Source organism: Toxotes jaculatrix, chromosome 20, assembly GCF_017976425.1.
Source record: "Toxotes jaculatrix isolate fToxJac2 chromosome 20, fToxJac2.pri, whole genome shotgun sequence".
Classification (NCBI taxonomy): domain Eukaryota; kingdom Metazoa; phylum Chordata; class Actinopteri; family Toxotidae; genus Toxotes; species Toxotes jaculatrix.
The window spans coordinates 19,701,458-19,714,641 of NC_054413.1; positions in this window are offsets into that span (position 1 = coordinate 19,701,458).

Genomic DNA, 13,184 nt, shown 5'->3' on the forward strand with positions numbered 1-13,184 from the left:
CTCAAACACCCCCCTGAAAAGTTTCTGTAAAATCTCACTGAAGTGGTTTCAATTCTAAAAACGACTGACTGTTCACTCCTTAGAGCGAGCGAGCTCTCATCAAAGCAGTATAAATAATTTATCTCCGTCTCTTGCAGCCTATGGCATTTAATTAGAGAGCCGCTCTTATACATTTGTTAGATAATTACTCTACTTGACACAGATAATGATACAAAACAGCAGTGGATAAAGCAAAGAGCCTACTTTAAGTCACAAACTAACAAGAAAATAAGATGGAGAAAAAAAAGACAAGCCTCTTCTCTGCTCCCCTGCTCATGCTGATGACCTAGAATGGGCAGGCAACTTATTAGCTCCTCTGATTTCCAGTAAAAGCCCTGTGGTTTATAAATGAAGCTTTGCCTGCAGTTGGTAATTAAGCCTGCTCTGGAGATCCTCCCAGCTTTGGAGTGGTGAAGAGTGTTGTTTTTGCCTCAAATGCTGCAGCTCCTTGATCTCTAAAAACTGCTGCCCCGCTTGATTTGTCAGCATCAGATCTACCTATGATGCATAATGAACGGCTGAAGAGCAACGCGACCGGGAAAGAAGCGTTCAGAGTCCAAACTGCTCCCTTGACCTGCTCATGGAGAAAATCCTGGAGGCTCAGATTCTTGTCTTTAACCTCTGAAGCTGGAGTCAGGAACACGTTGCCTTTAGTTTCCATGCAGCTGACTCACATCCTCACGGCAGAAGGAGAACATCCTCTTGTGAAGTGGACCATCATGGATAAAGTTTCTCGTAAATGTGGCACTAAGATTTTATTTGCTTTGATGTATCCAGAGTGCACGTCCTCCATGTGCTTTCCCACATTGATACTGTGTCTCAGGCTAAATCTCAGCGGATTAGTGGAAACAATCATTCACTTTTAGATGTCACACATTTTATCTTAACGTCTCAGGGGAGCACAAAGATCCGGGGTTGTATCCCATGACAGTGTTATGGCTTCGGTCAGGAGTATTTTTAAAAGTTCATTTAATCGAGTGCTGTACTTAAGTACAAATCTGAGGTACCTGTACTTTGAGTACTTTCTGTTTCATGTGACTCTGTACTTCAACTAGGGTTCAGGTAAAATATTGTACTTTTTAACTAACTAACTTATTTATCAGATTATTATTTAACACCACCCTAACTTCTGACCACCTCTTCCTCCAAATAATCTTAGTTTAGTTACTTTGCAGGTTAAATTTGTTTTTGAAAAACACGCCATCATCTTATAAGTAAGATTCATATTATAGATGAAATTGCCAAACACTATACAGAGTAGTTAAAAATCTCCTGCTGAGCCTGGTGCAGCATTAAAATGCTGCTTACATCTTAATGCATCAGTAACAATAATCCAGTAACATGAAATCGTAATATGAACCACAATTCTGCACAATGAGTACATTTACTCCTGATACTTGAAAGTGTATTTTACAGCTCAGTAAAGAATCTGAGATCTTTTCCACCACGGACAGAAAGGCTGAGTTAACTGCCAGCCAGCTGCCCCAGACTCCACGGGGCTGCAGAGGCCTGTGATCATTTGATTAAATGCAAATTTGTTCAGAATATGCACCATTTAATATCAACTGAAATGGCCGGGCCCAGAAGCCAGCCCATACCTGTGTGGCAGGACCACTAATCTCCATCATTCTTCTCATCAGCTGCGAACTGATTCACGTATTTCCAGCGCGCACAGTGTATTTTAAAGGCGTGTTTATTTTCATTTGATACACTGAGCTGGAAACAGAGCGAGCATGTTACTCACAGTCGTTTCAAAGCTTTCCTGTGTCCACGTCAGTCCTATCAGTGAATCTCGATGAATGTGACTATCTCTCACGACATAATTGCAAAGGGATTACTATTTTATCATTCCCTTTCAAGCGCAGGCTCCCTCCAATTGTGGATGGTAAAATAAATCATTATCCAAAATTGCTGTGAAATAACAGACGTGCTGCAGGAGAGAGAGATTGGCTCGCGCACACACACGCATGAGAAAATGGACTGTGATGGAGGCACACAGTGAGTTAAATGAGGGGAAATAATAAGGAAAGAGGAGGTTATCAGGCTCTGAGCCTGGTTCATTCAGCCAGCCAGACTGCAAGTCATCACATATGCAGACTTCACTCTGAAAGCTCCAGCGTCAGGGCTTTCTCCCCCTCTCTCTCTCTCTCTCTCTCTCTCTCTCTCTCTCTCTCTCTCTCTCTCTCTCTCTCTCTCTCTCTCTGTTAATGGAGTCTATTAGGACTTGGCTTGTAGGGGAAATAGGGCTGAAATCTGAGGTCAATGACTCTCCTTTATGTTCCTGACTGTGGAGGACCACAACCGACCGCAGTCGCCACCACCGTGCCATAATCACCATCATCACCATCATCATCACTGCCGCTGTCTGCCTCCCCTACACTGTCATTCCCATTTCAGTCCTCACTGTCACCGTGATCATTACAAACACAAGCATCATCAGGACTATTGTTATTCTGCTGTCCCAACATTACTCCTCCTCCTCCTCCTCCTCCTCCTCCTCCTCCGCCTCCTCCTCCTCCTCCCTGGATTCCCCCTTGAATAATGCATATTTCCTTAAACTGAACCTCATGGTAAATTAGATTCTACACCTAATTACCATGTTGCAATTAGCAGAAGAAATGAGAGAGGATCTAAGAACATTGCCCACAACAAAGTCTGGTAGATTACAAGGTTTTTTTTTTCCTCTTCTGTTTTGTTTTGTGTTGAAGCCTCAGAAATATGAAGAGCTGCAGCTCTTTCTGACACAGATTCATTTCTGACTGAAAGTATAAGACCATTGGTTCTTTTGAAAACTGATATGTAGCAGCCTCAGAAGACATTTGTGGATGGACGGATTAGAGTTTGTGTAATAAAAATATTTTTCAAAAGCAGATCTGCTCTGGGCCAAACCTCATTGATCCCAGCTGAAGTTTGGGCCCCCGGGGGTCTGGGACCCTGGGAAGGTTTCCCACTTTGCCCTCCTGGTAGTTCTGCCCTGTGTGGCTGTTTGACTCTGCTGAGGTCTGACTCACTAACGTACTGATCAGAGTAAACACACTGTTGCATATTCTCACTGTCCTGTGAAAAACAGCTTTTACACTGTGAAAATATATTTTTAAATGGTTTTTAATAGGTTGTTAAATGGCTCCAATGGGTTTATTCAGCTTAGGAAGCGGGAGAATTTTCTCCCAACTCCAGTTTAGTTAAAAAACAGAAAAAGGAAAAGTTTGGCATCACATGATTTTGTGTGGACAGTGATGATTGATTCAAACTGAACAGGTGACCACACAGTTGTCAGTGTGAATGATGCAGTTCTGGGTGATGGGTGGATGAAAGGAAGGATTGCTGGTGTGATAACACTGCAGAGTTTATTGTAAACCACTGTGCAGAGTGAAGCAGCACACAGCTGTTTTCAGTCTGGAGCTCTGGTTAAACAACCATCTCGGTAAGAAATTTGTTTTTAGTTACTGCTCGTTTTAAATCACTGATTGATTGATTGATAAAGAAAAACCCATGACGCATTGAGATGATAAATAAGCATGTGCATCTGTGATCACTGTGCACAGTGTGTGAGTGTGTGTGAGTGACAGAGGAGTCTCCAGGTTCACACTCAGTCCTCAGAAGATGCATCTCCAAAGCTCGAGGTAAATGAGTCCATTTGAATATAAATCCGGGTCGAACTGGGTCACAATCGTAATTGTCTCTGTAATTAGATTCACTCTGCGAGTCTCTGGCTTGTGTCAGGCGGCGGCAGCAGTGCACTCGGGAGGATGCACCAAAATACACCGTTAGCCTGCGGAGCCTGAGGTCAAACAGTCAAGAAGAGGTGAGAGCGGGCGAGAGCACATTCCCACATAATGGTCCCTGGTGTAATGATGTTTGTGTCCCTGCCCTTTCCCACTCATTAAGGCATTCTTGGTGGGTCACGTTGCTTTCAGAACTATAGATGCTATGCTTCACCGTTTATGTACACTAATGATCCCAGTTGTTATGGTACTGTCATTCTAAACAACTTGTTGCTATGTAGCTCCATGTCAGCGTCGGCGCGTCGACCAAAAATAACTGCATTGTCAGGTCGTGGCTCTGAGAGGTTCTGTTTCCAGCCCACTGTTAGACTCCGCTTACAAAGTGTTCTCCACAAACCACGCAGATATTCCACAATCTGAAGCGCAGGAATTTCATTTACGACTTCTAAGCGAGATGTCAAGTCTTATAAAAGCTAGTGTGATTTTCAATTTCTGCTGCTATTGTGCGGGTAGTGAGCAGAGGCAGTTATTAGTTGAAGTCAAGGTCTGTGATGCTTTGAAAAGTCCTCTTCTCTCCTCTACAGGTTAACAGTGTGCAGTTGCATTAATCACCATGACAACTGCCTCCTCACTGTGTGCTGTGAGAGAAGCAGCGGAGAGATGACGGCAGCCTCGTGACAAGATGTATTTTAATTTCAGACTTTGTGAATGTTTTCACTTCAGACTTGTGCTGTTATCCTCTCCGCTTTACTCAGATTGCAATTACTCTAAGAAAAGATGAGGTCATCCCACATGGGTCGTATTATTTTTGCTTTATTGAGTCCATACCTGTCCATTTCATCTCCGTCTTACAAATCCAGAAAATCAAGTAATACACTTTTTCCACCAGGTCTTCAACATCCAACCAGTTTCTAGCTTTCCCTGTAAAAAGTGGAGAAAGACAAGACAAAGATATTTCTCCATTCTTCTCCTCCACTGCTGCCATAAAGACATGACAAAGGAAAAGGACACACCAAAAAAAAAAAAACTGGACCAAATAACACAGCTGAAATCAGTTTCTGCTTCTCCTCCACAAACCAGAAGCAACTAAACCAACTGGAAACTCACTGCGACCGACCTGCAGCCGATTCCTGTGGTCGGAAGCTGCTGCTTTAGAAAGTTATTCCCAGAGTTGGAGCCGAAAAATATTGAGTTCCATCAATAAAACACACTTGTGTCATCATACGAATCTATTTTGAGTTTTCTGAAGTCACTGAACTGAAAACCTGTGAAACGCCACCATCAGATCAAAGCTTTATTTAATCCAATCATTTGTTTTAAAACTACATACAAATTTCACAGCCATCAGAAAATCGATCAATCAATCAGTCATCATGAGACTAACTGAAAAAGAAAGTACGACATTGGTCCACAGCTTATGTCACCTGTTCCTTTACTCACGTTACTCAGCTCTGATCTGATCCATTTAAATAACTCCAAGCACTCCACACACACAGCAGCTAACAGTAGCTTAGCAGCAGTGACTGACGGTGGTTCACTCAGACATAAGAATAAGAGCAGAGTTAGCTCCTCCACCTCTGCACCAACGCTAACGTGTGGTGAAACCTTTCTTTGGGATTAGTGATGTAATTATTGCATTTCAGGTCGTAAATCCTCACAGCTGCTCAGTGAAGAAGGTAACCCACGTTACCATCCAACACCGAGTACGAGTACAGGCACGAGCTTTCAAATCATTGTTAACTACAATAATTAACTTTGTCAAATGACTGTGTGTTTTCTTTTCATCCACGTTAAGTCAATCATCAGGTTTAATGTTTGATATTTACATTTCACTTCATCAGCTCTCATTAAAACCTGAGGCTACAAATGAACAGGGACGCTCATGCAGAATATTAATCCTCCTCTCCCCACCTCCAGCTCACAGATTCATTTTGCAACGCACACCAGCATCCTTTGGACCAGACCCTAATTAATTTTTGGTCACACTAATTAATTATCGACTGAAAAAGTGAAGAGCGTATAGAAAATACTGTAGCATGTGACAATGAAGAGAAGAGATTAAAAAAAAAAAAAAAGTTGCTGCTGGTGTCGAAGGCGGGGGGTTGATCTACACGCTGAACACTGTGACAGCATGGAAAGTGAATGTGGTAGAAATAAAAAAATAAAGAAATAATAAGGTGAAATAAGGCTGTCATCAGTTTGTTGCTCTTTACTGCGGGTGACACACACGCAAACTGTTTCACTGGCGCATCGGAAAACAAAAATAAACGATGGAATCGGTGAAGAAGGAGAAAGGTCACGCACTTTCTATTTTCAGCTGATGTTATCAAGCATATTTCAAAGATTAATTGCCGCTCTCCGTGGAAAAAGACATCTGTCCGCCAATTATGAAAGCGGTTGTTTTGTTTTGCCAGCTTATTCTCTGGGTCACGGGGTCCTGTAGTTAAATATAAATGACTCAGGCTGAGGACGGCCTCTCTCGCATGCTGATGCTTAATGCTTTAGAGACGACACTTAGGAATGTTAAAAGGTTTCATAACCCTGGATCGACTTTGAGGCTAATGGTAGCTCCTCTCCGGGAAGCAAGGAGCCTTTTAGTACCACAGTGAGCTTGGAAAAAAGCCGACACACAGGGAGCAAACATGATGCAGCGATTCTGTGGAATCCTCACATCTCCAATTTTGGTGATTTTCATGCTTTCGTGTTTTTCTGCATGCTTTTCTGGAACCAGAGATGTTTTTCCTTACTTCTTGGCATTTTGGAGATAGTACAGTTTACAGCGGCAACAATGAGCTGTTTTCCTGAACATAGTGGTTTACTTTTTTTTTTTTTAAGGGGTGAACAAAAACAACTATATTTATTTAGTTTTATAATTTATAATCACAGATTCCTTACTTTCATACTGTGCAAGATAATAAAATCAAATCTAATCTGTTATTTTGATTATTATAAGTCATGTTCCTGATGTATTTTTCCTTTTTTTTCCTTGTCTTTGTCTGTTTCCCGCCTTGTTGATTGCTTGCTCCGCCCTAATGTGTATCACCTGTTGCCAGTTTACCCTCAGTGTACTTAAGTCTTGCTGCTCCTCTGCCTCTGGTTCAGTCTGCCTGTGTAGCTCCTGAGTGGAGCCTGTGGTCTCAGAGCCACACCAGCTTTATGTGTCTTTATGTGTCTGAGGTTTGGTACAACTCTGTAGCCCAGCGGCAGTGAGGCTGACTGACTGCACCACGTCACGTCCAATCACTGCAGCAGACAGGCAACAGGTTACTTTGCATTTTAATTATGAGAAGGTCAGGCCGGGGTTTGTTCTCCAGCCTTGTGCTTCATGTAATTAAACATGCACCGGACGCATAATTTATAGAGCACAGAGGACGTTTTGACCTCATGGCAATTTTACAATCTCCCACCAGCCTTTGTTGGTGCACGTAAATAATGCCAGTAATTTATGGCAGAAGGATGAAGGTTGTTGGTGGGAAAGAAAGAAAAAAAAATCAGAGATACATGTTTTGGTAATTTCGTCAGCTGCGTTTCTTTACAATCAAACTCATTCCACAAACTCGCCAAAGGAAACAGGAAACATCAGCGGACAGAGAGTCCTGTTCCCACAGTAAACCTGCGGCTCAAAGTTCTTGTGATGTTTCTAGTTTTTTGTCACCCGACAGATTTCACTGTGCTTCTCATTATTTATTCCCACTGAGCTATTTTGAGCGCCGCACACTACATAAAAAAACATTACATAGCTGACATGGATTACATTCTGTAGCATGGGAAATTCAAAAAAACCTCAGTTCTGATTGGGTGCCAATGAGCACCCACTGCCCCCCCCCCCCCCCCCCCGTAACAACAGCAACAACAGAGTGATGCTCCTTTATTCCCAATTCATTTCCCATGGAAAACCGCTCTAATTCACATCGCACTCCCCCGACACACACTTACAGATGCCATTCACTCTGCTGCAGAACAGTAGCCTGGCCCTGCTCCATAAGATCTGGTTCTCAGACTTTAGCCTTTTCTCATTTGCATACTGTAACACAGCAGGGGAGGGAGGGCTAACTTTCTCACATGGGAGGCCAAAGACTGTGACATAATTGTTTGGCACATTATTAACACTCTGTGGCTGTGAATGCTGCCTCCCATGCTTGGCTGAAGAATACACTCCAGCAAAAAAAAAAAAAGAAAAAAAAAATCGGACATTTTGTCATTTGAGCAAAAAGGAGGGGCGACTATCAAAATAATGCGTCCCCCACTCGCCCTCTAGGAAGTGCTTGTGCAGCCGTGTCCAACTGATGTCTACGCCGAGCGAAACAAAAAGAGCAACAACCTGCCGTAGCCTCGGGGTTGCCCCGCTCCTGGGCTCTGAGCCCAATCATGTCATTTTACACAGCAGCATGTTCAGAGACAATAAACCACCGCCACCGTGCTGCTAATGTGTGTTTTTCAGTATTGCTCTCCGGGTCCACTCTCAATCCAAAACCATAAGCGTCTTCAAGTATTTCTGGACAGACACCAGACCAGACAAACAGTGGAGGTGACGACATTCCCCCCGGCTCCTCTGCTGATATTACTCTTGGCCTCTGAGAGCCTCTGGAAAATTCCCCTATGATGAGCTGGAGGCTTCTGCTCGGTGGATAGGTGATTTCCATAAATCAGGTCACCGTGGTGGTGGTGGTTAGGCCTGTCATACCCACTTCACCATGAGGGGATACCATTGTTTTGTCAGTCACTTCCTTTGGATGGGCAACAACGAGTTTTAGCTCAGCAAACATGAAAACGCAGCCCTGCTTCATTTAGCTCATGTCTGACGCTCGATATAATAACGTCCTGAGCTGCTGCCATTAATGTCTTAAATATGAATCATGCTGTTTTCTGACATGCAGAAGGCAAACTCAGTATAAATGCTGAATAAATATCAGGCCACGGGGAAAATTGCTTAATTGTCTGTTCCTTCTGTTTGTCCTTGGGTCGGATTTGGCACAAAAAGCAAGTGCGAGTCTGAGTCACAGCATAAAGAGGGAGCACGACCGAAACAGCGAGACGACTCAGTTCTCGGTTCCCGTTATGTCCTTCTGTGCTGCCAAACACTTTCATTTTCAGAGGACAGTGTCTTGTCATCACCTTGACGTGGCCAGGCAATTTCCTAAATCCCAAGTTGTCGTCTCCAGATTGTTTCGTCCAAATTTCAGGTTTATTCAGTTTCACGGTCACAGCAAATCTTCACACTGCACCGGTTTAAACCAACTAACTGATTAGTTTGATTAATTTACCAGACAGACATGAGAGTGGCAGCAAATTCATCAATTAAGTGTTTGTTTGTTTGATGAATTGTGTATCTGTTCATAGTCTACTTCCTGTCTTTGTCTGTTTCCCGCCTTTCCCCTCTTCCCTGTTGATTGCCTGCCTCGCCCTAACGTAGATCACCTGTTGCCAGTTTACCCAGGTGTGTTTAGGTCTCATTGCTTCTCGGTCTCTTTGTTTGTCTGTTGTCATCTGTGTGTTTGTTTCCTGCACTTGTTCCTGTGGTTTAGTCTCTGTTTGAACCTGTTGTCCTGCCTGAGTTGGTACCAGTGATCCTGTCCTGTTCCTGTGGTTCTGTGTTTGTTCCAGTCTCCATCCCCTGTGTTTGCTCCTTGTGTTCTTTTGGACTTACCTCCGTGTGTTTCTGAATTTTCCTCCTTCGTGGATAGCGTTTCGGTTTCTGTTGTCAGTTTTCCTTTGTTTTCCTGCCCACATGGACTTTATGCTAGTGATATTTTTGTTCAAATTAAGGACACTATCACTCATCCGTCCATCTCGTGTGTCTGCATTTGCCCCCCACCCTGTGTTCCCGGCCACGGCCTTACAACACTGACACTGGCAACTACTATGCTTGAGTTTTTTCCCATTAAAGAAATCTGCCATTAAAAGAGGGACTCCAGTAAAAGTGAAACACCAGTCTGCTGCAGAGGTGCTCCTGATATGGATTTTAAAAGAGGGAAGAGTAGAGGAGGATCTTTGACTTCACACCAACAGAGTGGTGACTCACACACACACACTCGAAGACAGACACACAAACAGGCCAACAACAGTCCAAGACACTGAATCTGTTTATTCGTTTTGTTTTCAAGTCATGGTTTGAGCATACACCAAAAACAAAAACAACGCAGCCTAGTTTATATTTTAATTAGTTTGCCACTGTTGCATATACAAATCATAATTCTGCCAACACCCCACAGTTAATGGATCCCAATAAATGAAATGTACATTTTGTAAATTGAGCAGGCACACTTCCAGGATAAAGGCCTTGTTAATCATACGCAGACAGTTATTCATTGATTCTCCGCATCAAGTCGACTTCTGATACTGCACTTGCTTCTTATTTCCCCGGCAGCCATTCATTCCCTTTATTTGAATGACAGACTTCGTGCACGAACGTCCTTTTTTCCCCCGACATTGTTTGGTTTTGTTGGTACGTATCCTGTTGTTTTGTTTTGTGGGTGTAAAGATCTATGGGAGACTGAGACAGCCGTATCAACCCTGTTTAGCATAAAGCTTGTGGCTGGCCCCGTCCCTGGCCTAATGAAAAGTAGAAGATAGGCTATGCTTGTCATGCTTGGCTAGCCCTGTGATCGGCAGACTGTGGACAGTTACTCTGCTTGCATGCCAATTAATCTCAGCCTCTGAATTTCCCACCGTCCCCTTTTTTTTTTTTTTTTTTATTCGCTGCTTAATGGAGAAAGTCTGAGGGTTGCTCTCCAACAAATAGTCATCACAACAGTGCGTGTTGGATTTATGTGCAGGGCACAGACTTTATCTGCAGATTTTATAGTTTCACTCAGATTGAGTTTGCTGAATTCACTTTGCATGCTTGCTTTAGGTATGGACATTAGAGTCTAATGGTTTTATTTAGCTGCAGATAAAATAAGGCAGTAGGAGTCCCAGTTGTGTGGGATTACAGCTTTCCACAGACTGCTAGATGCCTCTCAGGATCATATTTTCCACCTTTTGATATGGTGCATTGGTTAAAGGGCACTTTCAGCCGTATTAGCATGCTGCTCAGGCAGCCACTGAACATTATTATTCTCTTTTATTTATGTGTCAAAGCAGTGGGAGGAACCTGGATCCCGGCTCGGGCTCAGACGCTCCTGGCTCCATCTCAACAGACAGCCTGAGTATCTTTAAATGGCCAGTCATCACCATCGGAGAGCAGATAAAGATGGATTTCAGATGAAGATTCATCGGGTGAAAACAGACCTGAGCTTGCTGTTTCTGGCCCCCCATCATTCATCATGCATCATCTGCTACATGCTTACACAGAAATAAATAAAATAAAAAAAATCTGAAAAGCACTCATACAGCTATTTTACAAATCAACAAAGAGCTGACAAAAAAAAAATGCCCATTCATCATTAATAATAGACGTGTTGGCTGAGCTCACAAGGCAAGTGAGGAATCCAGGTTACAATTTATGGGATAAATATTTCATCGCTAACATCTGTCTGTATATTCTGTGCCAGCGTGTTTTGCAGTTGTTACAAATGAACGTCAAACGGAAAGTAAGTGAACAAGCCGTCGAGGGAATGGAACAAAGATGTAGAGGAGCGGGGAGGAGAGAGGAAGCCTCGCAGGAAGAAAAAAAAACCAACAGCAAACAATGTTCCTTGCCTCCTCAAACAAATTAAATATGCAGTTTGGCGGACTTTACGGCACTGCTCTAAAACAAAACAAGAAAATGATAGAGGGAGATGGGGGGGCTGATGGTGTTGTATGGTGCCCTCCTGCCCCCCCCCCTCTTCTCCCCTCTGTCGGGACCGCGCCACAGCTTGGACAGTGCTTGCATTCTTCCACAGCTTATCCCAGGACTCCCTCAATTAAGCGCTAATAGGCAACCACACAAAAAACAAAAAAACAAAAAAAAAGAAAAATCAGGAGTCCAGGAACTGACTCTGCTCACATCCAGATTATTCTGGGCTCTTTTTTCCACGTCTTTGCAGGGAAATGCCCACCTAATCACCCACGCTGTTTCCTATTTCCTGTTCCTGCTAATGGTCTAAGTTTCTGATTCGATTATGCCCTGAGGAGACCCCCCCCCCCTCCCCACCACTCTGCCCCCTTTGCCCCCTCCTTCCAAGACAACTGTCTGCTCATTTGACCATGGTCAATAGGAGAGCAGCAGCACCTAAGATGGGACATGACAGCTCTGCTTTGACAGCCACTTACAGCCTCGGAGCACAGGTCAAAATGTGAAGCGGCACACTTTGACACATTCCCATGTTACTGACAGTCGACTAAAAACCGACAGTCCGAGCGCCTTCTGTGAGAAACACCAATAAGTTAACATTTCACATTATCACCAGCTTCCTTCCTCCTGCTAAACAGCTTCCACCACCATTGTATAATCTATTCTATAATCAAGAAGAAAAGGAGAACACAGAACATGAATACAAAGTGCCTATAGCGAAGCACCATACTGAGAAGAGACTGAAGCAGTTGCCACATCAGAGCACATCCATATGAGATGAGTTACTGATGGAGCTGTTTTTTAGCTTCAGAGAATATGGCACCAAATCAAAAACCCACACTTTCAAAAAGGAGGCAACCCCCACCCCCCAACACCACCACCACCACTGCCACCACCGCTGCCGCAGCCCACCCACCCCCCAAACAGCCAATAAGGCTGAGGAGCCAAACAGGCTGTGCACCCCAGTGTCTGAACTAATGTGAGAATGACTTGCATTGATGCAGAAGGAATAAGACAGTGGGTGGTGGTGTGGGTGGGGGACGAGGACAGGGGGATAAAAGTTAGTGTTACATCTGATGGTTGTTCTGTGTGTGTGTGTGTGTGTTTGTGTGTGAGTGTTTAGTGATTACGACAGTGTTTCTGTCAGCCAAGTTAATTTTTGTCCCTCACAACTTTACAAGTTCTCCCCTCCAGTTTAACCATCAGGCAGATCAGGCCCAGTCTGTTGAATGTAAACAAAAAGTCCAACCTTCACCACTCTATGCGTCTTGTCTTCTTTTTTTTTTTCCCCCAAATTTACCATGTCGTCGACCGCATTACATAAAGTCGTGTTATTTTGCTTGCAATCAAATCCCAAGACACTTCAGCTTGGTTGAAAACAAAGACACTGAAGGTCATTTCTGAAAAGCACTGAATACCACTCTGAGTTCAAAAGCAGTAAAAGAGTTTTTCCCTCATCTGCATCCTCTCCAGAGAGCTTTTCTTCCTCAAGTGCTGCAGTGGCCACAAGGACAACTACAAACAGTCGTAATTTAAATATAGTTAGTTTCACAGGCATCTCTCAGATGCATAATGGGTTTGGAGGCAGAAGTAAACTCAGCGCTGGAGGTAAATATCATGGAGGAAACGCTGAGACGTGGTCGTGCAGAGTGAAACCTGCAGGCCGGTGTTGGAGCGATGACGAGTGCACACGTGCTCTGCAG